Below are 27,505 nucleotides of genomic sequence, written 5' to 3' on the forward strand. Positions count from 1 at the left end.
CCATTCAAGCCAATGAACACTGATCTCTTCCTCAGATAAAAATAAAAATAAAAATTCTAGTAAAACGAAGAGTTTACACCTCCAGTCGGCATGTAAAATTCTAAGTGATAAGGTGTGTAAAAGAGACAAACACATAATTCTTCAGGAATAAGAAGAGCAACCAAATTCACTCAACGGACACCACAGTGGCACTCTTTCCTACAGCATTAGAAGTGAAATACTCCATGGAAGAATAGGTGAAGCAAGGTATCAAAAACACACAAAGATGGTCGAATATAAACATTTCATTCATTTACTCACTCATTCTTATAGAAATGAATGAGAAACTATCTCTGCCCTGAAGAAGTCTACAGCCAGCTATGGAAAGAAGGGGGGGTACAACAAGAAAAAGAATCCAAATGGAGTAGCATTGGTTTTAAGCAATTAAAATGGAGCCTGAGTTATCAGATCCTAGACACACCAGCAGCTGAACCTTTAAAGTGGCTGCAGATTCAAGCTGACCTCTGGAGAGGCCCAAGCCATAGTTTCCTAAAACATTACTGACCTCTATGGACCTTATATACAACGGACCCCATTCCTGAAACACCCAGAAACTAAGGTCACCCCAATCCCTTTCCTACGAGACAGCTTACCTTTTGCCAGTACCAATCACAATTCTTGATTAACAAGTGATGTAATTTCTACACCCCACAAAATGTGATTTAAAACCATAAATACAGCTTCCATTTTGTAAAACCCTGGAGTACCTATTCAGGAGACTAGAATAGGTGGTTCTTGGATGGACATCCTAACTTTGGCTTAAACTCTTTGCTCTCATATTTGATGTGCTTCACCTTACTTTTTAGGTTGACAGTGCTAGGAAAGCGTAAAGGGCAGGCACCTAAAACAGAAAGGCCAACCAAGGCCACCACCTGGGTTGAATTCTGGAGACAAAAAAGAGTGAACCAACAAATCCAAAGGAAGAGGTATTTCTATTAAAAGGAGGAACATATACAAGGAGATGAAAGAAAACATGATATATTTAGGGCATGGTATAATGGAAGGGCAGTGAGCTCTGAACAGCAGAGGCAGAGAGACATAAAGGTGAAAATGTCTGAATCCTGTATGTCACTAAATTTGAAAAGAATTGATAGTTGAAGGAAAATTTTGGGTTTTTTTTAATATGTGAGAGATTGAGCTCATATATGTCCCTTTAGGAAATCTTAGTATAATTTATAGTTTAGGAGAAAAAATTAATGAACAAAAAAGCTAAAACTTCCTAGATCTGAAGAACCAATAATTGTTAAGTGTGAATTTCCAGATAAACATCTTCAAAGTATTAGAAATATTATATTTAAATACAGTATATATCTATATATTTGAAAAATAAATCTAAAAGTAACTTGAAAAATCAAATAATGCCTTCATGAATAGTAATGGAAAACTTCTAAGCCAAATTTAAGGAAAATGCATTTAGCCAAGGAAATATTCTATATTTAATGAATAGATTAATTGTGCATAGAATTAGAATAAGATTAGATTTGAACACACAGGTTAAGTCAGATTTTGCATCTCATTTTAGATTATAATAAGAGATATAAATTCTAAAACTAAAAAATTTTTCTTACCAAGTTTTTTTTGTTTTGTTTTTTGGTACCAGGGATCGAACTTGGGACCTTCCGCTTGCGAAGCAGGCTCTTACCAAGTTTTAAAAACTATGACAATCTAGAGAAACCGTGACAGTATACACATGCTACTATACAGTACCATTTTGATTAGCCTGAGTTTGCAACTTGTGTTTTTCATTGATTCACACATTTGCTTAATTGACTGTAAGGAAACCAAAGCTGGCTGAGTGAGTCATGAATGAGTCACAGCACTTCCCTTGGAGTAGCCACAAGCCTAATGCTTGCTGACTGCACGAAGCCTGAATTTAAACTTGCAGAATTTGTGACACAGAGCCAAGGTCCTCCAAGGATGCCAAAGGTATTGTCCAGACAGGACAATAAGGATGTCCTGAGAGTAGACTTCCTTCCCAGCTTAGAATTTACAAGCTTATGCCTCATTCCAAATTACAGAAATACACCTGCATCACAGTCTGCTCCTTCCCCAACTCATCTCATAACTTCATACATGTCACTCCTTAAAAGGAAAGGACAACCAAGAATGCACCTCTGTTCTTGCTTTCTTAACACGGCCAATTAAATTTCCAAAGACTGTGGGAAATGGGAGGCCCACAGTGACTGCTCAAATTGTTGTACCTTACAACTAGGCAGGAAGAGAATACCCAGCAAGATTGAATGGACTCCATATACAACACCCTTTGGCCCCCCAAAAACTCCATCACTCACACTATAATTCTGCTTTAACAAATAAGGCACACGTGATGTACAAAAATCACAATACTTAGAGATGTGAAAAACAAATATCAAAAAATATGTGATTATTTGAATAAGATACAATCACTGAGGTATACCTCTTACAGAGGAAGGACTTAAACCAGTGTGTTACTAAGCAGCCCTTCCACACTATGGATCACTCCAGTTTTTGCCTAGTGAGTGCGGCTAGTGACTGCAGCAGCTGTAACACCAGTACAAAAGGTTTTCTTCAAGCCAAACTTCCATCGCTGTCTGCCAAATACCAATATGTCATTTCCTTCCTATTGGACTCTGGTTGCCACAGGACAAGAGCAATTCTTAAACTTAACACTACTAGTATCCTCTACCATGTGAAATAAGCAGAAAGCATTCAACAAATGTATGTTGAATGCAAAACAAGCAAGGAGCTATTTTTTTGGCCCTAGCCTTCATTCATTTCACAACCACTATGTTGACACAAAGCTAAAGAAAGTATGCATAATTATCCTACCTAAAGGCTTACAGCCAAAAGCCCCTTCAGGCTCATACTAAGCTTTTCACAGGCACACAACATCTTCATAAAATTCTAAGAAAAGGTTAATACTGGATAAGATTTATACTCCCAAATGTTTGTACAATATACTGTATCTATATCTATGTAAGTATGGGATAGCTTGTATTTAACAAAAATTTTACAATGTAGCCCATTAAAATTTCTAGTCCTTAGAATATGTTTCCCAAATAAATAAGGCTACTGTTGTCAAGTTCTTAGGCCAGCAGCCCTTACTGGAAAAAAAAAAAAAAAAAGAAGCAAATCCTTTTACCTTTACCTTGTTTTTAAACATCATGATTCCAAAATTATGAGAAAAGAAAAAAACATGGAAATGAAATCTATGTAAATAGGGAAGGGTGGAGGGGGTGAAGGGCGCACAGGTAATGGGGAAAAAAAATAAGAACCAAGATATATTATGTACAGGTACAAGCACCTGATGATAAATGTAGATGTATTGTATACCTAAAATGTACCAATAAAAACTTTTTTTAAAAATCATGATTCCAGAGTACATTTACAATCTTCTTGACATGCTCTATCTTTCATGAAGAAGCCATGAAAGTGGACCACAGGCCATCATCATTATAAAATCTTCAAATATGAACAGGTGGGGGAGGAGTGAGGAGAATGAAAATGAGGAAACCAGTCCTAAAGAAAAGGGGCAAATGCTGAAATGGAAAACTAGCTAACCAATTTGAAAAACTGCCTCTACTTTCCATGCTTTGGGCACAGGGTCAAGAGTAACCCTGGCCCTCAAGGAAGACCAAGGAGGCAGAGCTGCCAGATGGGACCACAAAGGCCAGAGGCGAGAGGTTCTCAGGGCTCCAAGTCCTCGGAGAGGGAAGGACAGCAGAAAGTGGGGCGTGGAGATGGAGATGAGAGTTCTCCAGAAGCTGAAGTATCTGTTCCCTGTAAGAGCAGAGATGTCAACAGGAAAGGGATAGGAACAGGAGAAAAGGACAAGGGAAGTAGGCATGGAAAGAAGTGCAATTCCAGCTCTTAGCATGATGACTTACACAGCCTGGGGACATAATAAGGATACTGAATAATTCAGATGTGTCCTTCTCCAGGTTGGAGAAGCCCAGAATGTTTCTGTTCCATCATTTCACAACACTGAACCCATAATATACTCAAAGATTTTCATGTCTCCAAGTAACTGTGCAGCTTTGATTACTTCAAGTACTCAAAATTACTTAGCATCTAATAAATACTAAAAGAACAATAAAAAAGAAGATATTTTATCCATTGTATAAAATGAAATTCCTTTTATATGCTCTCAACAAAACTGCAAGTGAAGTTATGTATTTCAGCACTGAGTAGTTTAAATAAAATAAATTGATTATCACATTAATCAACTCCCTCCTAAAAGAAAAGTTCAATTTTACCCACCATTTTGCATTGCATATATGTTTTAATTATAGATGAGCACATTCATTTCCTTAAAGGCCTTCCTCCCTAGACACCAATCACCTCCCCTTTTGTACTTCAAGACTTAAATTTCCCCACCGCGATGGCGCCACAAGAATATTCCTCCTTCTTTAAACCTCATATGCTTAAATGTTGAGAACTTAGGGATCTATTAAGTAGTACTCCTTTTCCCCTTTTGAATTTAGCCCAATTGATAGATGCACAAGCCAAAGAGAAAAGTAAGCCACGTGCAGTGGTGCACACCTGTAATCCCAGCCCAGAGAGAAGCTGAAGCAGAAGGATCACAAGTCAAGTTGTCCTCGTAGTCGTCGTGGGGCCCCCCTTGGGAGGAGGGGGACTAAGAGAAACTTTGTCTCAGAATAAAAGAGCTGGGAATGTAACTCAGTAGCACAGTGCCCCTAGGCTTGGTCCTGAGTACAGGGAAGTGGAAATAAGGGAGAGGGAGGGGGAAAAAAAAGATATTAAAATGTCAGCTGTTTATTCTTAGAACCTATAATTGGAGAAAGGGCTTGGGCATACAGTCAAATGGACTAACACCAAAGAAGACCACCTACAGAAACAGGGCCTGCTCCATGATTTCCCTTGGGTGCTGAGAGACTAGAATGTACCTTTTCTGCAGACAGGTGGATCCTAAAAAGTCCCAGAGAGAGCTTAGAATAAGTTACTTCCCTGTTCTTCTTTTAAAGAATGAAGAAGTGGAGAAAAACCAGAAATGTTACTCTAATGGATGTCCTCTTTATGAAAACTGGAAGATTGGACATACTTAACTCTTAATAGTCAACTTGACAGTCAATAGTAAACCTGAATATTTTCTTCTTACCCATTAAGGCCCTGTGCTACCAGGGGTGTAGCTATCCCCCAAGAAGAAAGAGCTGAGTTTACTAGAGCAGCCCTTTTCCTATAAAGATGAAGAAGCACTTTCCAATGCAACCACTATCCTTTGGGTAGTCTCTCAGGACTCACTCTTGGGGTAGAGGGAACGGGTTCTGAAACCAGAGAGGCACATCAAATAAAATAAAGCCATGCTGAATCTGGGGTTGCAATTCACTCCCTGTTTTCCTTGATTCCAAACTATGCCCAGGCACGTTCTCCAGTGTGGGTCACCAGGGATCTACAATGAACACAAATCCGAATACCAAGATAAATACAAAACTAAAAGGTAACAAAGGAGAGGACCTAAATTTAAATATCAACTTTCTTACAACAGTCTTAGTTTTCTAGTAAGATATTAAAATGCAAAAATTAAGTTCCTTGCAAGTTAAATTTCAAAGGTTGTTAAATTTCAGAGATTAAATTCTGGTTTCAAATTATTTTGCCACTCTGTATACCAAGTCTTAGTCTGAGTTTCTCAGAAAGTAGTGATTGAAGACAAAAGCTTCTATGTAGGTGCTTAGTTTGGGAAGTAATCTTAAGAAGCAGAGAAACGAGGATACAGAGAAAATGGGAAAAGAGGGAAGGAAAACACAAGGATACATTATGGAGCTACTACATGCACATGATCACTTTCCTGAGCAGTCCACTCCTGAAGCGAAGGGATTTCAGCTAACTATTCCCATCCTCCACTGGTCAAAGGCACCCGTCCTTCCAGGCAAGACTCTGTAACCCTTCCTAGTTGCATGTGCTTGCCCGGCAAAGTGACAACCCATAATAGGAAGGGAGAAACAGAGGACATGGTCCCAGGCAAGGTGCTCTCCAAATGTACCTGTGACGTTTATGGAACCCTGAGACTGGTAGCTGAAGCTGTGTTGGGAAGAACCGGCAGGCAGAGGGATTTTCAAGTGGTACTCAAGAGGTGATCCAATAACATTAAAGGCCTAATTCATCCTCCCAAATTTCTTATTCTCAGCTAGAGAAGTTCTTGATGCCTGGATAGAGTTTTAGGCCTTTTTTCTGCAATTTTGGTTGTTGTTGTTGTTTTAAAACAGTGTCGAGATATAATGTACAGTTCCTTCAGGGCCCAGACATTGACTTCATCTCAGACTCTGACAGCCTCTACTTTCAAAGAGCCAAAAGGGTTACAAAAGCAGGCAAGATTACCACTTGCCTCACACTACCAAACTTAAAATAAAAGTCAATTCTATGCCCTTGGAGCAACTAGCACAATAAGTCAGACAGTGTTCCCAGAATCCAGTATGTACCTGGTATAATCCACACCCATGTAATTGCTTAAATAGGGTGGGGGTAGCAGAAATTTCTGGCCAGATACAAAGAAGACAATCCTCTACGTTTCAGCTTTGACAGAGTATCTGTAATACTAACACAGTTTTGCAAAGCTTGAAACTCAAGCAGGAGACAAGTATCCATGGTTGAATGAATGAACTAAATGGGGTACATACAATGAAATATCATTCAGCCTTACAAAGGAAAGAAATTCTGATATATGCTAAGCACAGATGAAACTTGAGAATATTATAGTAAATGAAATAAGCCACTGACCAAATGACAAATACTGTATGCATGTTTCCATTTATACAAAGTACCTGGAATAGTCAACTTCATAGAGAAAGAAAGCAGATAGTAGCCACTAAGGGCTGGCTACACTTGACTATGTACAGTTTCAGCTGGGGGAGATGAAAAGGTTTTAGAGATGGATAACAAGGACATTGCACAACAACGTAAATGCACTTAATGATACAATCACTCTATACTTAACAATTGATTAAGATGGTAAGTTTATGTTACGTATATTTTAGCAAAACAAAAACACATTGTAAAAAAATCAACTAGATGTGCTCGCTTCGGCAGCACATACACTAAAAAAAAAATCAACTAGATTAGGATAAATCTCCAAAGAGCAGACTAATTTTGGCCCTAAGCATTTGAATATGGGAAAGAAAATCTAATCTATGTCTTCCCTCTTTGAATGGCAATGAAGAGTCACTGCCTTCCTTCAAGGTTTAGAAATTTGCATTGGAAGAGCCCTAGCTACCCCACACTCTAGGCAGGAACCTTTCTTTTCCAGCTTTCATCTTCCACATTTCTTAGTTCCCAGTTCTCCTGTGAGCCCCAAATTTCTGGCAATCAAAGGCTGAAAGGAATGTGGACTCTGCCTAGTAGTCATTATCTCCACAATCTTTTTATAATCTGGAGAATGTTTAGTCTTGGGGCACAACATCTGTTGCAACTTTCTTTTGCTGCGTGATTCCTGTGAAAACTGCTTCCTGAAGGGAATCAACTGAGATCTCATATTTCTTCAAGGTGAGCTTCAGAAGTGGGCAGAATGGCCTTCACTGAGCCCAAAGATCACATCCCTGGAGATCTATGAGGACCTGTCCCACAGTGAGGGTACCTGAAGACATTAGCATTCCTAGAAAACTTCATGTCCAGGTCTTCAATGTTTTGTTTTATGGTAGAAGTAGGGCACATCTTGGTGTTTAATTTTTCCCCTGACCCCATTTTCTTTGGAGTTTCAGAGGCACCCCTTTCTCTTCTATTTTAGAGCTATCATTGTGGGGGAGACATCATGAAGCATTTCCTGCTTTCTCTGTAACATCCTGCAACAAAAATTTGCTTTTCTAACCTATTCCTCAATGTTTTAGCACATAAAATCTCCCATACAAGAGAAAACTGCAAAGTTCTGAAAATGACCTCCAAATTACACATTATTTAAACAAATCTTGGCAGCCTTCACTTCCTGAGTTTGATGATCCCAATCAGGAAGTAACTCCCATCAGACACATCTAGCCAGGCCTGGGCTATCTCCCCTAGGAAGTACCTCATCTTTTTCTGCCATCCGGCAGTTAGTTCTACCTCCATAGAAAACTTAGGACTATTCCTTCAGGGCAGAAGTGATGCCTACTTGCCCAATCACAATAACTTTATTACCTTGAAAGATTTTCTGTAATCACTTGGTTTTACCACCCCAGGGCCACCACCACTACCAAGTGGGAGTGATAAGCATTTTACCTATATTAGAAGGATTCTGATCAGGTCCTACAGGGAGAAGAGAACTAGGTGCATTTCAACTTAGCCTAGCAAAAAACTTTATGAAGTGCACAAAATGCAAAACCGTATCCAGCTCTGAGCTATACAAATCAGTTTCCAACTATTCTTACTTCAAACTCTTGCTGAGTCCACTGAAGGGACACTTTACAATATTTTCTGGACCCTAATGGAGACATTTCAGCTCTTAGTCCCAGTTTTCTTTCTCTGTATGTCTTTGGGCCCATCATCCTTTCTAATTAGTAATCATTAAAATGAATCTCCCTTTCTTTAAAATATGCTTATCCTACCTCAAGATCTTATTCTTTCCCTTCATATCTCTCATAAAATGTGAACTTTACTCCTACCCTGGTCTTTTTCTGTCTACTATGCTCCTTTTGGTTTTTTTGGTACCAGGGATCGAACTCAGGACCTTGCACTTTCAAGGCAGGCAGCGGAACCACTAAGCTAAATCCCCAGCCACTCCTTTTTTTGATAAAACCAAAAGATATTTTTTAACCCACTTTAGTTCCTCTATTTCCTAAGAAAATGTGTTCTCTAGAATCTGCATGCTCCTGGCACAGGTCTTTTTAGGCATCTTATTAATGTTTTGATTTGCAATAAGATCTACTATTTGTCTATCACAACTTAAAAATGCACCAAATATTTCTCAAATAAGCATATCATTCCTTTTTATTAATAAAGTCTCCAACATTTCCATAGGTAAAGCTACAGTTTCATGATCTAATGGCCAGAACTTATATAATTAACATATCTAGCGCAAACATAACTCATGTTTCACTGTGGAGGAACTTCTTCTAGAGAATCAAAATAAAGCTTCTCTCCCAAGGCAGTATCTAGTCAGATTCTTGCAGATCTCATCTCTGAGGCCTTCCCATCTATAGCGGATGCTTTCTTAGCCCACTTGGTCGGTGAGTTGGTCTCTCACAGTTCCTCAAGGTCAAAATAATAAATACTCCTCTCTCCTACCAAGTGAAAAATCCAGAGAGCAATACAGAAATTGGATGAAATGTGGTTGTTTTTATTGATAAAAACATATACACACAAACACACACACACACATATACATATATGAGAAAATGTGGCTTAAGGAGGCAGGGTTCCTTCTGATGCTCTTCTTCCCTCGCTATTCCATGCCCAATGCTGCAGGGGGAAAAAAACAAAACCACAGTACCAAGTACAGCTCCCTGTGGCAGACAAGACCTACTATGCTGCTTAGCTGCCCATATGAATGAATACATAAGAAAACAAAGATTCTCTTTACAAGGAAAAAGGTCCCAAAGAAAAGATCCAGAAAATGCTAAGTCATTTATGCTCACATATATGCTACTCCTCTAACACAATTTCTTTCACAAATAAACACGAGATGTGGTGAGAAAGCGTATCCTCCAAAATATACTTCACTTATGACTACATTTTTTGTTGCATCTTTAGTGCCTAATCAGGGGTTCTAAACAGACTATGGGTTCATTAAATATTGTTGAATGGATGAGTAAAATAACGAACAAAAGTTCAATTTCAAACTAGCAGAAGAGTGCGATATAAAATAGCCTGGCCTCTGGGACGTGCAAACCAAAACAGCTAGAGGTCTCAAATGAAAGGAAGTGAACCAGGCAAAAACTAAACTCTCAGGAATGCTCATCTTCATCAGTAAGTCCTTCAGCTGTGCTACTTGGCTCAAGGGGATTCTCTGCCCAGCCTCCTGGATGATTCAGGTAATATTATTATAGGTCTTGCATGAAGAATGTTGGCTAAATGAAAGATTGCTTAATATTAAACTATACTTGCTACAAAGTTGTATACTCTTTTCAGACATGTCCTCATTAAAACAAAAGACTATATAAGAAAAAGTAGGCAATATCTTAGTTGATTACAAAATATATTTGAGTTTCAAAATATCCTTTAAAAATGCCAGCATAGGGCCAGGGATTTAGCTCAGTGGTTTCGCTGCCTGCTGCGCAAGCACAAGAACCCAAGTTCCATCCCCAGTAGTAAAAAAATAAAAAATAAAAATAAAAATAAAAATGCCAGCATTTCTGGTTTCAGAGCAATTTGAAATAACAAGGGCTTTTCTTTTCTTTCAGTACCGGGAATCAAACTCAGGACCTTGCACTTGCCAGGCAGGCACAGAGCCACTGAGCTACATCCCAGCCCTTGTTACAAATCATAAAAATTATTTTTCTCTCCTGTGCTTATGACTAACAATAAGTTACTATATATTTAGTTATTCAAACATTCTTAGGTACTTATTTAACACTAGTGATGGGCACTGTGCTTGTGCCAGGAATAAGCAGTAAATAAAATGTGAGTGGTCCCCGCCACCGTGAGGCTTATGTAAAGTGGGGAAACCAGTCACAAAACAAATAACTGTAAAGATAAGTTGTATAAAACAGGAATTTAAAAACCAAGAAACAGAAGAAATGCAAGAAGTACCAAGTCTAGAAGAAAAAAAATAGGGTGACAATTTCTGAGAATAAAAAAAGCCTAACGTATGTGCTGCAGAATAAGCAAGAGAAAGGAGAGATGAGGCAGGAGGACAGGGCCAGGTCACAAACGGCCTTACTCAGGATTTGAGATTCACCTCCCACCCTGTGAAAGCATTCCTAGGGTTATAAAGGACTATATGATCAGATTATGCTTGGGGAACATTTTGTGGTTGTTTCAAGATATAGATGATGCAGTTGGGAAAATGGACTGTTGTAAAGCAGAATGCTCATGGGGATAGCAGGAGTCAGTAGCCCAAGTGAAATATGGAACAGGAGGTAGATAGCACACATGGAGTCCAGACAGACAGTGAAAGCTGAGCACTCAAAACCTTGCACCAAGGGCTTGACAGTTATCATGAGCTGGTTACTTTTTCCCACTTTACAGGTCAGAAAATAGATTCAGAGAACTTAAGTAATTTTCTCAAAGTAATTCAGCAAATAACGGAGACAGGAATCAAACCAAAATCATCAAAATCTTTGTTTTTAACCAAGAGAAATTTGCCCTTTTTTTTCTGTTGGAAATGTTCCTCTGCAAATATTGACAAGAACCACGAACAGGATTTTATAAACTTTGACCTAGAAATTTCACCTTGGAAAATCTGAATTAACCCATAAGAGAGAAATAATCTGTACAAGAATATGGAGAGTCATGCTATCTATACAAGATCACTGGAAACAGGCCAAGTGACTGATTACATAAACATTAATAAGGAAGACTAGTCCTCGTTTTCAGTTACATACTACTCCATTTTCACAACCTACATAACCTTGAGAAAACTGCTCAGTGTCTTCTAAAATTGGTCAGCTATAATAATGTTTAATGGACCTCTCAACTACCTAGGAAGACAGGCATTAATAATACCATAATAGTATATAGTGGAAGGATTGTTTTTTATCACTTTTTTCCGTAAATTCTTTTATTGCTACATTTTACGTATACATTTACATTTCTCATTGGGTACTTGTACCTGTACACGACGTATCGTGGTTCTTATTTTTGCCCCATTCTCTGTCCTCTCTTCACCCCTCTACCCTTCCCTATTTACAAAGACTTTGTTTCCATTTTTTTCTTTTCTCATAATTTTTCCTTTCCCTTCTTTCGTTTCCCCTTCCCCTCCCACTTCCCCTACACCAGTGGACCTTTACTTCCTATTTCAAATTATCAGTTATTCATTCTAATCCTTATATACCCTTTCATTTTCTCACACCAGAGAAAGTATTCGGTAATTACACGTGTGTCCTATTTATTTCACTTAAAAGAGTATGGCCTCAATATGCATCCATTTAGCTATAAATATCTCTAGTTTGCCATTCTTTATGGCTGAGTAGTACTACATTTTATAAAAAAAAAATCTTCATCTAGTTTCCAGTTGATGGGCACTTGGGCTGTTTCCAAGCTTTAGCTATTATGAATTGTGCTGCTATAAACATGGGTGCACATATATCACTGTGGTATGATTCTTTTAATTCTTTGGGGAAGATAGCCAGCAGGGAAAAAGCTGGGTCAAATGCAACCTCTAGTCCTAGTTCTTGAAGGTATTTCCATACTGATTTTCACAGTAGTTGCACCAGTCTACAATCCCACCAACAATAGAGAAGAGTTCCTTTCTCCCCACAACCCCGCCAACATTTGTTATTTGTTGATTTCTTGATAGCAGCCATTCTTTCTGGGGCGAGGTGGAATCTCAGTGTTGTTCTCATCTTCATCTCTTGAATAACCAGTGATCTTGAACAGTTTTTCATATATTTATTTGCTGCTTTTACTTGTCTGAGAAATGTCTGTTCATTTCAGATGCCCATTTTTGAATTGGGTCTTTGAATTTGGAGGGTCTGCTTTTTTTCAATTCTTTATATATTCCAGATAGTAGACCTTTGTCTGAGGTACAGCTGCTAAAAATTTTTCCCACATGGTAGGTGTCTCTTAGCTCTGTTGGTGGTTTCTCTTGCAGTGCAGAAGCTTTTTAATAAGATGAGATCCCAGTTGTTGATTCTTTCTGCTAGTTCCCATGCTACTGAGGTTTTGTTCATAAAGTCTTTTCCTTTGCCAATGTCGTCAAAAGTTCTACCTAATTTATCTTCCAGCAAGTTTAGTGTTTGTTTTAATATTTAGATCTTTAATCCACTTTGATCTTAGTTTAGTGCACGGTGATAAATATGGGTCTAGTTTCAATCTTTGGCAGGTTAAAATCCAGTTTTTCCAACACCATTTATTGAATAGGCTACCTTTCCTCCAGTGAGTGTGGTTGGCTCCTTTGTCAAAGATGAGGTGGCTGAGTATGTCTGGAGCTGTCTCTCCAACTTCTAATCTATTCCATTGATCCTCAGGTCTGTTCCTTTGCCAATAACATGCTGTTTTTATCACGGTAGCTTTGTAGTAGAGTTTCAAGTTGGGGATTGTGATACTCCCCAGCCATGTCTCTGTTGCTTAGAATCGCTTTTGCTACTAGGTCTCTTCTAGTTCCAAATGAATTTCTGTATTTTTTTCTCTAGTTCTGTGAAATATACTGTTAGAATTTCAATCGGCATTGCATTAAATCTATATAGCAGTTTTGGAAGTATGGCCATTTTCACTATATTGGTTCTTCCTACCCAGAACAAAAGATGTCATTCCATTTTCTTATACCTTCTTCAATCTCTTTTTTCTGAGTGCTGTAGTATTCAGTGTAGAGGTCTTTTGCTTTCTTAGATTGATTCCTAAATATTTCATTTTTTTGGATGCTGTTGTAAAAGGAATTGTTTCCCTAATTTCTCTCTCAGTGAGTCTGTTATTTGTGTACAAGAAGGCTATTGTTTTTTGAGAGTTGACGTATCCAGCTACTCTACTGAATCTGTCAATTAAGTCTAGAAGTCTTTTGGCAGAGTTTTTTGGGTCTTCTACGTAAAGTATCATATGGTCAGCAAATAATGACAGTTTAACTTCTTCCTTTCCTATGTTTATTCCTTTTATTTCTTTCTCTTTTCTAATTGCTGTGGCTAATGTTTCCAGAACTATATTGAACAGGAATGGTGATAGTGGACATCCTTGCCTTATTCCTGATTTTAGTGTGAAGGATTTCAGGTTCTAACCATTTAGTATGATGTTGGCTGTCAGGTTTTCATAGATAGCCTTAATCAGGTTGAGATAAAGACCATCTATTCCAATTTCCTGAAGGGTGTTTATCATGAATGGGTGTTGGATTTTGTCAAATAACTTTTCTGCATCTATTGAGATAATCATAAGGATTTTTTCGTTGGCTGTTAATATAGTGTATTACATTCACTGATTTACATATGTTGAAACATCCTTGCATCCCTGGGATGAATCCGACTTGGTGAGGGTGTATGATCTTCTTGATGATCCTCTGTATTCTGTTTGCCAGTATCTTGTTGAGGATTTTTGCATCTATGTTCATTAGGGAGATTGGCCTGTAGTTCTCTTTTTGGGTTGGGTCTTTCCCTGGTTTTGGAATCAAAGTCACACTTGCTTCCAGGAATGAGTTTGGAAGACTTGCTTTCCTTTCAATTTCCTTGATGAGTTTAAAGAGTAATGGTGATGATTCTTCTCTAAATGTCTTGTAGAATTCAGGACCTGGACTTTACTTTGTTGGTACATTTTTTATTACGTTTTCAATTTTACTCATTGTGATTGGGGTGTTTAAAATGTTTGTATCTTCTTCATTTCAATTTGGGTATTCATATGTATCTAGGAATCTGTCCATTTCTTCTATGTTTTCCACTTTATTACAGTACAGGTTCTTGAAGTAGGTACTGATGATCCTCTGGATTTCTGCTGGATCTGTTGTGACTTCACCTTTTTCATTCTTAATTGCATGGATTTGAGCTTTTTCTTTCCTTTTTTTTTTATAAGGTTTGCTAAAGGTTTATTGATTTTATTCTTTCAAAATACCAACTCTTCGCTTCAATGATTTTTTGTACTGTTCTCTTAGTCTCCGTTACATTGATTTCTGCTCAGATCTTTATAATTTCCTCTCTTGTATGAGCTTTGGGTTTGTTATTTTTTTTTCTAGGAGCTTGAGGTTCAGCATTAGGTTGTTTACTTGAGCTCTCTCTCTTTTCCTAATATGGGCATTTACTGCTATGAATTTCCCACATAGAACTGCTTTCACTGTGTCCCACAGAATCCTGCATGTCATACTGTCATTATCATTTACTTGTAGAAACTGTTTAATTTCTTCTTTAATATCCTCTGTGATCCATTGGTTGTTCAGGAGGTTGTTCTTCAATTTCCACGTGTTTGGGGGAGTTTTGCAGTTCTTTATGCTATTGATCTCCAATTTTACTGCACTATGGTCTAATAATATACAGGGGGTAACATCATTTCTTTTACATTTACTTAGACATGTCCCATGAGCTAGCATGTGGTCTATTTTGGAAAATGACCTGTGTGAAGCCATAAAGAATGTGCATTCTGATTTTGTGGGGTAGAACACTCTGTAAACATCTATTAAGTCCATTTGTTCAATAGCTTCATTCAGTTCTAGAATTTCATTGATTTGTCTAGATGATCTATTTGTGATAATGGGGTATTAAGGTTACCCACTACAATTGTATTAGTGCTTATTTGCTTTTTCATGTCATTAATATTTGTTTTATATAGATGAGGAAATATATATATTTATAATTGTCATCTGTTCCTCTTGGATTGTTCCCTTCACAAGGATGTAGTGACCATCTTTGTCTCTCTTAATTGGTTTTGGTTTGAAATCTACTTTGTCTGTAAAGAAGACTAATTGCTACCCCTGCTTTTTTCTGGGTTCCTGTCGCATGGAGAACTGTTTTCCTTCCTTTTACTTTCAGTCTATGAATTTCTTTTTGACTTAGGTGTGTTTCTCGTATACAGCATATTGTTGGATTTTGCTTCTTAATCCATTCTCCAAGTCTTTTTTTTTTTTTTTTTTTTTTGGTTTTTTTGAGGCAGGGTCTCCCTTTGTAGTTCAGGCTGGCCCTGAACTCACTACATAGCCCAGGCTGTTCTGACACTCACAGTGATCCTCTTGCCTCAGCCTCCCACATACTGGGATCACAGACGTGCATCACCACACCTAGCTCTGCCAGTCTATTTTTTTGATTGGTGAATTGAGGCCATTAACATTGATGGTTATATTTGATATTGACTCATCCTTGTCATGATGTTTTACTGTTGTTGGCTCTTTTATTTCTTATTTATCCCCTTTTCCCTTTAGTTTCTTATCTTGCATGGTAGCTTTGCTCTGTTGGGCCTCATGGATTTGTGACCTTCATTGTCTTTTTCTAGGATGTTCTTTAGAATTGTTTGGAGTGCTAGTTTGGAGTTCATGAAATTTCTCAGGTGTTCTTTGTCATGGAAGTATCTAATTTCTCCATCAATTCTGAAAGATAATTTTGCAGGATACAACAGTCTAGGTTGGAAGTTATTTTCTTTTAGCACTTGAAATACTTCCCTCCAGGCTCTCCTTGACTTGAGGGTTTGTGTTGAGACATCTGCTGTGATTCTGATGAGCTTTCCTTTCTAGGTGATTTATTTCTTTTCTCTAACTGCTTATAGGATTTTGTTCTTCTGTTGGGTTTCTGGGATCTTGACTATTACATGTCTAGGAGTAGATATATTTTGATCGTGGCTACTTGGAGTTCTATATGCCTCACTTATCTGTAGGTCCAATTCTCTATCTCTGTCTGGGAAGTTTTCTACTATTACTTCTTTGAACAGTTTATGTCATTTGTACTTTCTCCTGCTTTTTCATGGACTCCTAATCAGTCTTATGTTATTCTTCTTTGCATCATCTAGCAGCTGCTGGATTGATTTCTCGTGGTCCCTTACTATTTTTAAGAAATCTCTGTTTTCATGGTCCTTAACTGCTAGCTTGTCTTCTATATCTGATATTCTATCTTCACATTCACTCAATCTGCTGTGAATACTTTCAGTGGAGTTTTTAATCTCCTGGATATCTGTTTGAATCTGTTTCATGGATTCCATTACTTTCCTATGTTGGGTGATCATTGTTTCCATTTCTTCTTATGCTGGGCATTCATGGCTTCCAGCATGGTTCTGAGCTTATCTATTTTTTTATCTGTTTCTGTTCTAGAGCCTCTAATCATGTCTTTCATTCTGCTCACCATCTCTGTAGATATCTGGGAAATTGTTTCTGTTCTGAATTTTTCTACAGCCTCATTCATCTGTTCAGGGTGTCCAGGTGGTTGATTATCAGATATTTCTACCTCGTTCCCCCCAGAATTTGCCTTTGTTGGGGTGCAAGTCTGGGTTTGTGCCTTGCTTAAATGTCTTCTCCTTTTTGTTTTTGGTACTGTCCTTGGTTTAATTCCTGGGTTGATACTTCGAAACTGCTTATTGTACGTATCTTTGATGCTTGTACTTATTCCCTTAGGGAATGATTGCTTCTCAGAGGTGTCTTCCAGATATATCTGGCCTTTAGGTTTTGAGTCTCTAATGACTCTGAGGTTATCTTATTTTCATTATACCAAGAAGGACAACTGATTAGATCAATCACAACACCTTAGCCCAAGTGATACAATCAGCAACACCATAGCATCAAGCACAGCTTAGAAAATGACAATTTGTGGTAGTTATTAATCTATCATCTTTAACTGTATGAATTAAATCAAAATCGAGGACCAGCCCAACATATGTTCATAGTGAATAAACTCTTCAATATAGCAACTTTACCCTTCGGGATAGGGAGTTAGAAGGAGTTGGGTAGGGAGGATAGATAGGTAGAAGGATAGGGAAAGGTTAGCAATGAGGCCAGAAGACACAAGGAGATCACATAAACTCTAAGAAACTGTTGAAGAAAAGAGGAAAAGACAGAATGAAAGAACAAAGACGAGAACAGAACAAACTAACAGCAATAGGGAGGCTAGAAACTGTATTTACTTTCCTTTAAAACTAATGACAATCGAGAGAAGGAAAAAGAGAAGAAAAGAAAAATAAAGAATTCCGAATTTGGCCCAGAACAGGAATAAAAAGGGAGATGAAGAACAATGTGGGAGGGAGGGAGGGAGGGAGAGAGAGAGAAAAGAAAAAGAAGAAAAAAGAAAAATTTGAAGAGTAGAAAAAAGTAAAAATTAAAAATAAGAAGGACAATCCACTTTCTAGTCCCCCTTCCGTCTCTCTTAGGCAGAAGATTTCTTTCTCCCAATAAATTTTTCCTTAACCTCCGTTGTTCCTAGAATTCATTCTTCGATTTTAGAGAACACGAACTCGCATTGTGGATATCCAATAGGTTTGGTAGTTACATCTTTTCCCCCTATATCATTTTTGAGGTCTTCCACTGAGATTACTGGATGGCGGTAAGAGTTTTCTTTCATAGATTTTAACTTTGGTCTTTTTTGCTTCATATACTGTTACTTTTCATTTCATAGGCTCTGGCTATTTGTTTCATAGATTCTGGTTTCTGTTTCATAAACTCTGGCCTTTGTTTTGGCTTTTGTTTCAAAAGTGTCTTAATTTTAAGTTGTGTTTTAAATGTTTGCAAATTTCTTGTTTTTCTTATGCATTGCCTTTTGTTAAAATTACATTTTATTCCTGTTTCATATATAATGCATTTGGACTTAGTTGCTTAAAAATGTTGTAAATGGGTCTCTTATGAAATCATCTCAGATAAAAACAGTTTAGGTTTTTATCTGTCCCTTACAGAATGCCAAACAGTGGTTACTCTGCCAGCTAGTAACTTCCTTTAGGGCAGCTGCCACTCTCAAAGCAGAGGACAGGTTTCTCCAGTTTTCCTCTGGTGAATCTCCACTCCCATTGACACCAATGGCAGGTGGAACGCTGACCACACAGGCAATTGGGTGCCTTTCGGAGACAGATCTCTGACTGCATGGAACTAGTAGAAACTGAGGTGGCAACTGAGAGGTCACGGCCAGGGCTACTCTCTGGCAGATACCCAAAGGTCCCTCAGAAGAAACTAGCTCCTGAGAGCCCAGCTGGGTAATCTGCAAAAATCTCCACATCTTGTCCCTAACTGTACTCCTCAGTGAGATGAAAGGGAAACTCTGTCAGTGATCATCAGATATCTTCTGTCTCAGAGTGATCTGAAGCAATGCCCTCAGAGCCCGCTCTTAAGCCTCCGTTAAGAGTTGACCTAGAGGTTTGGACTGTGTTCTCTACTACTAGTAAGACCTCTAGACAAATGTAGAAAATGAATCTTTGATAGATTAAAAGCTACCTGAACCCTTTCTCCCCGCCAGGCATGGTATTCATCATTTATGTGTGTAGGGGGAAAATGCCTTTTCCAACAGGTTATGGACTTCGGAACATTGACTGTGGACTTATAAAATGCTATATGGTGATTTTTTGGATGTTTAACCAGCTTGAGCTTTATTTGGACTTTTTCTCCCTGCTAGTGAGTTAAAAACTCCCCTTAAACTTTTCTCCAACTTGTTGGGAGTTCATTTCAGAATCCCTAGTAGTCAGACTGCTCCTCCTTCCAGAAAATCAGACTAAGACAAACTCACAACAACTGCTTTGTCTTACACTAGGAAAAATAACAATCAGAAACTTGCATTTGTGTTTTTATATGCTAACTAGAATATGGGACTATTTTAGTCAGCCTTTCTCTTCATTCATGCATGCATAGGAAGTCAATAAGAGTGCCTTTACTATGTAGATTGTGACCTCTATGAGGACCTATGAGTTTCAAATACTTAGCAAATTTAAAATGGACCTTAAAGGAGTAGCCTTGTCTTGCTAATAAAAGTTGCCTAAATGACTGGATAGACAATAGAAATTTCTCAGAGCTTTCTCTGCCCTAGGGCCCAGGCAGAATCTCTGACTTAACATCTCTGGAGTTGATCTCTTTTGCAGGAAAAGTGCCCTAATTTGACTGTTGACCTATTCCCCTCTCTCTTTCAAGGAACTAGATAGCAATGGTTTAAATCTCTTGGTTTGCTAACAATACTTCCTTCTCTAAACACTATTGTTACGGCTGAAGTCAATTGTAACTTTTGCTTTAAGAATACCCACTGCGGTAAGGATATGAGTTACCTGAGGAAGATAAGATCACGCGCTGGTAAAGGGTAGATAGTCCAGTCCAGTTTTATTTTCTGGTTCTCTCTCCAGACGGTAGCTACCTACCATGGAGTGGTATAAACCTTGGGGGACGCCCTCGGAATGCCCTAGGGGACACAGGAATCAAGCAGAGACTTAAGGGACACCATATTTGTTTCTCTTGTTTCAGATTAGTAGCTCCATATCTGAACCTCTTACTCCTTTGGAATGTATTAAGGAACAATTTAGTATTTCTCTACACCCGCATGTGGTGTGCCTACCTCCTAAAGCCAAGACATAGAGGAAAGTACTATGATGCTATCTCACAATTAGAATTATACTGTAAGAGAGGAAAAAATGGTCAAATCATCTTATGTTCAGATTTTCTTTATATTAAGAATTCTTGCTTGTGTTCAAATGTAAATTTGGGACATAGAAAAATGAGATACACCTTACCCTTTAGACATTCAGTACCTCTAAGCCTGAGGCTACCCCTCACCCTAACCACCAGTTACTGAGGGTGGGGTTTCTAGGCCAGCCATAATTAATCTCTCTACGAGGCTATAACCATCCTTAGCTAAGTTGTTCAGGTCCCTCAAAGACAACACCCCTTGCAGGAAGTAAATGGAAAATATAGGACTACCTGTGTTCATGTATCTTTTTTCTCTCAGTAATCTAAAACAGATTACATGAGAAAGTTACCTAAGAAAGTTTTCAGATGATCCTGATATGTACATTGAGGTCTGTGAAGAACTTACTCAGACCTATGCTAGATTAGAAAGATGTAATGGTGCTCTTAAATCAAACATTGATTTCTAATGAGAGACAAGTAGTATTACAAGCTGCTACTACATATAGAGACAAATATTATCTTAATTTTGGAACCTCAAAAAGACAGGCAGCCAGGGGAACAACTGGTTCCTACTGGAACATAAGCAGTTCCTATACAAGACCTCCACTGGCTTGCCAATCAGATAGGAGATTAAATAGAAGACATTTTCAGGCATGTATTCTTGAAGGTCTACGAAAGATGAGAACTAAGGCTGGGGATTTAGCTCAGTGGTTCCACCATCTGCCTCGAAAGTACAAGGACCCAAGTTTGATCCTCAGTACCAAAAAAGCAAAAAAAAAAAAAAAGATGAGAACTAAGCCCTTCAATTATTTTAAATTGTCAACTATTTATCAGGAAAAATATGAAGACATCCCTGGATCCTGATTTGATAAAAGGAAATACTATAGTTTTTCCCAAGTCACAGTCTTGCAATATGTAGATGGTATGCTGCTATGTGTCCCCTCAGAAGAGCATTTTAGCCAAGACATCTGCACTGCTGAATTTTCTAACAGACAGGGGTTATAATATTTCTAGATCTAAGGTACAACTTTGCAGCCTTGAGGTAAAATATTTAGGCCTTATAATTTAAGAAAGAATTAAACCAATTCTTTCCTTTCCACAGCCCAAGACTCTAAAACAGCTAAGGAGATTCCTGGAAATTACAGGCTTTTGTGGCCTTCAAATAGCAGGATATAGTGAGATTTTGTGACCCCTCTATTAGCTTACAGAAAAACCCAAGAGACAGACACCTGGGAATCTCATTCCCAGACTGCACTCTAGAAGCTCAAACAAGCACTTCTAAGTGCCTAACTACAGGACACCATTTCAGTTTGCATGTTAATAAAAGGTGAGACATGGCTTTGGGAGTGTTTCTACAAGAGCAGGGAGCTGCTCAACAGCCTGTAGGGTATTTAAGTCATAAATTAGATATTACAGATTCAGAGTAATTCATTAAAAGGGTAAGCCCTAAATAATATAGTTAGAACATTTTCATTCTCTTTCAAGAGACAAAAAGCAGCCATTTGGGTTCTTTGCTTATTGGTTTGATTTTTCTGCTTGGCAATGCAGTGGGAATCAATCATACCTTTTGTTTCTAGAGACATGTTTTGCTTTTTTTCGCCTTTTTTTTTTTTTTTCGTTTTGGTGCCGGGGATTGAACTCGGGTCCTTGCGCTTGCGCTAGAGACATGTTTTGCTAAGGATCGCAGATCCACTATGGAAAAGCTCTTGATGATAATTGTCCTTCTACACCTGAGATGGTTAAGATTTAGTTCTTGTGCCATACTTAAAGGCACTCCTCTGTCCTTTCTCCATTGCCTTGCTCCTGAAAAATAACACAGTTTGATTCAAGGTACTTCCCTTTTCTGTGGCTGCTGGATTTCAAAACAAAGCTTCCAGAATGGTGAGTTTCCCCTCCCTGGAATCCTTTTCAGAGTAAAGCTGGCCTTCATTTATCTCTGGGCTATATAGAAAACTGATCTAGGTTTAATTCTGAAACTCTCAAAAAATAAATGTAAAAGTTTTAGTCCAGATTTATCTTTCAGCCTTTAGGTACAATTAGAAAATAGTAAGAACAGCTAACCTGGCTCTGACCACTTCCTTGCACCTCTAGTCTGCTGTCACTGGCACTGGATGAGATAAGTCTAAGGGGCACCTTAGATTGGGCACAGAACAAGAGGGATAGACAGGGATACCTTCTTTCCCTTTGTTTCTTTTCAAAATGGGAAAAACTGTCATAGGGAGACATCTGCAGCACAGCAGGTTGGAGCCTTGTCAGGCCTTCTTCCCTCACTGTTTGAAATCCATACTTAGCTCCAAAGAGTGTCACCTAGTCTCTTCTACATGCAAACCTGGCCTGAGCAGATCCCCACTGGAGACAGTTAAAATTACCTTTAATAGTCTGTCCCTTTAGAAGGAATAGTTATATGTGGCTAAAAGCAACCATGAGAAGCCTGTGTAGCTGGGTATTACAGCCAGATAAGCTATCAGCTTAGGGCCCATCTTAAAATGGTCTTTGCTTTCACAGGTGTAGAAAATTTTTATTCCTTTTAATTCATATTACAAGAGGTCTCTGTTAATTGAACTACAAAGTTCTGATTAGTCTTTTTTATAATTACAAACCTAAAAATTATAAAAGTTATTATAATTCAACTTGGCCAAATACATCTGAGTGCACTTTGGTTTATAAACAAGTTGTCTTATGTGTCTGTTTACCTGTTCAATTTGTTACAACATGTACAGCTGTTTGAGCTTTCTTTTGGGATTTTGGATTTTTTAAGATGTTCACCTGTAACTCAAGTTGGCTTATAGATAAATGTAATTAAAGACATGGTTCCCCCAGGTTGCCAGATGATCCAAATAATGTCAACTGGTTTTACAAATACAGTACATATTGTTGTCTATGTATAACTTAGGAATCTTTCATTGGTCAAAATAATGTGTTGTTATGCTCTGGCTCTCACAGGTCATCCAAAAATTTGTTAAGATAATTAAAGACTCCTGGACTTAGGAAAACTATGGGACAGGACTCCCCTTGGTAAATAAAGGAGCAGCTGCCTGGAAAAAATTTATTCCACCCTTTGTTCACAAAGGGGACCTCAATAATTTCCATAGCCTTGTGGGAAATACATTGCTAAACATATCATTGTGATAGGTATACATTGGTCATGGGCTAAGTTTTCTGTAAAAAAACAATAAGATTTTATTTTAAATGTTCTTGGTACCAAACAAAATTAAATGACAAGGGGTTTCATGTAACTGATATTCATTGTTATTTCATGGTGTACTAAATATCATTCATGCCTTCTGAGTGTACAGGTCTTCTAAGATATTATGATAGTGATCTTTTTTGACTCAGATATCTGCCTTTCTCTTACACTCCAGCTACTTGTGCTAAGAGGTACATGTCAAGCCAGCATGAGAAAACCAGTCAAATAATAGTTATCTTAAAAACTTATGGGATATATGTTATATGTGTCACCACACTTAGGGATGCTCAGTCACCAAACAGTTAAAACAATGTCACACTAAAATTAGAGGCTAGCCATTATGAACTCCTAAGATACATTTATAGGCCAATATGTATGTTCTCTTTAGATGGCATCCTACTAAAGAATAACAAGAGTTTTCTTTGTCATTTAATGTCTTGTGATCAGATTAAGGTGTTTGACTGAAAGACTATTCCATACTAAGATAGACATATAAGTGTTACAAAGACAATGTCATCATGATTGTCATGCTAAAATACTATGTGTGGCTCTTGATCTTAAGTTTCTCTATAATATATAACTGTTGTCTGTTAACATTCTACAGGAATTCAACTACTAAAACAACCATGGTTTGTAAAAAATAACAGCCCTCTAACTGTGCTTTATACTTCAAAAGTGCTTGATGTCTTAACTATTATAATAGTTAAGCTCATCGCCCCTACTAAAATACTTATGTCACTGATCTTCTCTTCTGGGTGTTCAACAACTAAAGTTTGGAGACCAAAACTAGAAAGGTAACTAGGCTAAGAGGACAGCCCATATTTTGGCCCTGGCCCCTCAAGATCCAACAAAGATCCAGGACATGAAGAAACCTTTCCTAGAGGATCCTACATCTTTGGTAAGTCACTCAACCTCCTGAGCAGGGAGATTGCTGGGCACCAGAGGACAAATGTACCATGTGCCAAAGGAGGGTCACCAAGAGGGAAAAATCTCCCATGCTTTCACTGAAAGCAACATGGTCAAACAAGGCCATGACCCATCCTGATGGCTGACACTAACAGAGGAGCTGAGAGTCACTATGCATGGTTCCAAAACAATTCCTGAGGAGACTTAACTGACCTTGATCGCAAGAGGTTCATACTGATGGACAGGTCTCACTTTAACTTGATCTTAAACACCTAGAAGAAAATAACCAAAAGAGGTATAAAATAATGCCATAGTAATAAAGCTAGGTGTAAAAAGGGGCTCCAGTCACTGATCCCTTCTGGAAGTTTCTAGCTACACCAGTAGCTGACTAGTTATGGATCATCAGGAAAAAACTATGGTAAAATCTATCAGGGCTCAGATAGAGTTTTAATTTCTTAAGCGAGATTTGTTCTTCAAATTGTCTCTTATCTTCTTACAGCTAAAACTAGAGAGATTTATGACAAAGTACCAGAATTACTAATCTCTATCAATAGTAAAATCTATTATAAGAGCCAGCAGGTTACAATCACTATTTCAATTTCTAAGTGTGACTTTCTCCCCAACCTGCCCTCTCATTCTAGTGTGCTCATGCTTAGACTATACATGCTCTAATTTCTTAAAAGTTTTGTTTATTCTTGCCTAGCAGCTGCCAAACTCCAAACAGTCATACAAACGGAACCAATGACAAATGTGCTAAAATTCTCCTACCAAGATCCACCAGATCGACCTTGTAAACAACTCATTAACTGCTAAACTACACAATATAACTTCTATGTTGGATTCTGAAGTCCCCTGGACCTTCTTATCCTCTTTGTGGGAGGCTATTTCTAGTTCCTCCCAATGGAAACACTTGTTGGCTATATTCATAGCAATTCTGCTGACCTTATAATTTGGTCCATGTATTAACTGTTTCTTTGGCTTTGTCTCCTCCAGACTCAAAGCTATATGGCTCCCAAGAAGACAATGCCTGGCACCTATCGAGGGCCTTTAGATAGACTCTCTGGAGAGTAACTCTAACTGCTGATCACAACTACGACCCTCTTCAGGTGGAAGTAGCCAGAAAGGTTTTCACCCTTTGCCCTCTCACAGCAGTCAGGGGTACTTCTTCAGAGGGGGGAATATAGCAGATAGGTAACTTAATTAGATATCTTGTAGGCAGTTAGACAGGGCCAGCTCACAAGGGGCCAACATGGAGGACAATCAAAACACATTCACTGAAGGCTAGAATTGTAAAAGGAGAGAAACTACACACCTTTGTGCTTCCCCTGGCAATAAATAGCAGTGATTGATATTCTAAGTATCAATCACCTGGATGGGTGGTCAAGGTCTTAACCCAGCCTCTCCAGGAAATATCCCTGACCCCTACCCTTACTGAAAATCCTTGTATGCTTGCTACATGACTTGCTCCCCATTTGACCTCCATTTAATCAATATTACCTGGGTGACTGTACTTGTAATCTTATTGGTTGGTCATGGTTTTGTCCCACCTCGTACCCACCTTATAAATTTCCATTGGGTCTTATAGTTTTGTCCCACTTTGTACCCACCTCACCAAATAGCTTTGCTGTATAGAACATCTTTAGAAAGTGGGGTGAGTGGGCAACACACTTTCTGGTCCCCCTTTTGTCTCTCTTAGGCAGAAGCTTTCTTTCTCCCAATAAATTTTTCCTACTCTTAAATTTTAAAAATAAGAGCAAAAAATAATAATAATAATTTTGAAAATAAAAAATAAAAATGAAGGGCCTCCTTCAGGGTATGTCTCTGCTGTCACAACAGACAAAGTGGGCAGCAGTGTGCAGATACAAGTCAATGAGTCTCAACAAGCCAGTAGCAGACCCGTGAGATTCAGGCAGATTTCTGGCTTCAAGTCCCAAGTTGAGCTCCCTGTCCTTCTGCAGGGTTGAACTCTGCAAGGCTCTACTGCAGGTTCCAGCTTCCCTTCCCCTGAAGATAGCCCAGGTTCCGATGGGAGGTGATGAGCCCTCCAACTTACCAAGTATGGTGGTCTGGTGTGCCTTCATTGCAGAGATTCTCTTCACTTTTCCAGTGGGCTTCAATTTTCATCAAGGAGCCTGAGAGAGGCCCTCTTTCTGTTGTTCACTTCTGCTCTATCTTCTGGAGCTCAGGACAATAATGGCCTTTATGATCCTCTGTGCCTCTGCAGTGTGGAAACAGGTACCAGCACAGCCAGGAGGCCAGAGGCAAAGGGGCTGGGGTCCTGCAGGCACCAGCTCGGCTAAGCTGGTCGCTGGGGGCGGGCCGCGGGCAGGAGGGAGCCCCACTCCATTGGACAGAGGTCCTCACCGTCCACTGGCTGGTTGCTGGGGGCGGGGCGCTGTTTTTCATCATTCTAAGAGAACCTACAAAGTGAGCAGCTCTGAGGCAGGAACTTGCCATATGTTACCTAATCTTTACAACAGCCCAGACCAAAGACAGTCTTGCCCTCAAGACCAAAATGAAAGAACAGAGAGGTCAAACAGCCTGCCTAAATCATATAGCTATTTAGTACCAGATCCAAAATTTGAATTATAAAGTCTATGTCCTTTCCACTATACAGTGCCACTCCCTTACTTTGTTTTCACAGAGATAATAGAGGCTCAATGAAATTGAGAAAACTGGGGCTCAAAGATCACTGTTACTAGTCACTGAGCCAACATTTGAATGCAGGTCCCAATTCCAGGTAGAGAGTTGCTGCCTCTTATTGTATCACAGCTGTTACATATGAAATTAACAACAGATCAACAGATAAGCACATCAAATCACTTTTAAACCACAATATTCCAAGTTTTAGTCAATGAGTCTAAATAAAACATCTACAGAAAGAATACAACAGAGAAGAAAAGTTTGCCATAGATAAGCAATTCCAAAAGAACTGTTGGAAAAGCTCTCTGTGACAGAGAAGAAAAAAGCCTCATATGTCCATGAGCAGCCCACTGTGTCCCTGATGCACTACTAATTATTCTGCCCATCTGAGCTCCCTTGTTCCCCACAGCACTTTGCAGTAAAAATCATCCCATCTCACAAGCAAGAAAACTGGGATGCTGAGAGATTTAGTGATTTGCCCACACTACCCAGCTAATAAGGCATAATTTGAATCCAGGTCTGAAGTCCTTACTCTATACTCCTATACTGAAGTCCTTACTCTAATACACCATGCTACCTCCCATTGCAGACAATTATAACAATATAATTTTCCATCTGGCAATTAAGAAAGACAACAAAATCTAGCATTCTCATCCAAGCAATATTAAAGATAATATGAGGGGTTCATT

At 38.6% G+C, this 27,505-nt stretch overlaps 1 protein-coding gene and 1 long non-coding RNA gene across 8 annotated transcripts in view; both read right to left on the reverse strand.

Moving 5' to 3' along the window:
- Positions 1-27,505, reverse strand: part of Vav3 (vav guanine nucleotide exchange factor 3) — a 443,712-nt gene that overhangs the window by 400,549 nt on the left and 15,658 nt on the right. The window lies entirely within an intron of this gene.
- Positions 21,698-26,359, reverse strand: LOC147827709 (uncharacterized). Its single transcript, XR_015452020.1, has 3 exons — positions 26,227-26,359; positions 24,387-24,445; positions 21,698-21,883 (listed from the first exon to the last, which is right to left on the reverse strand). It is a non-coding gene; the product is annotated as an uncharacterized LOC147827709 (long non-coding RNA).

This window comes from Heterocephalus glaber, unplaced genomic scaffold (assembly GCF_053883595.1).
Source record: "Heterocephalus glaber isolate CG9 unplaced genomic scaffold, H.glaber_assembly_v1.0 deba00001442, whole genome shotgun sequence".
Classification (NCBI taxonomy): Eukaryota; Metazoa; Chordata; class Mammalia; order Rodentia; family Bathyergidae; genus Heterocephalus; species Heterocephalus glaber.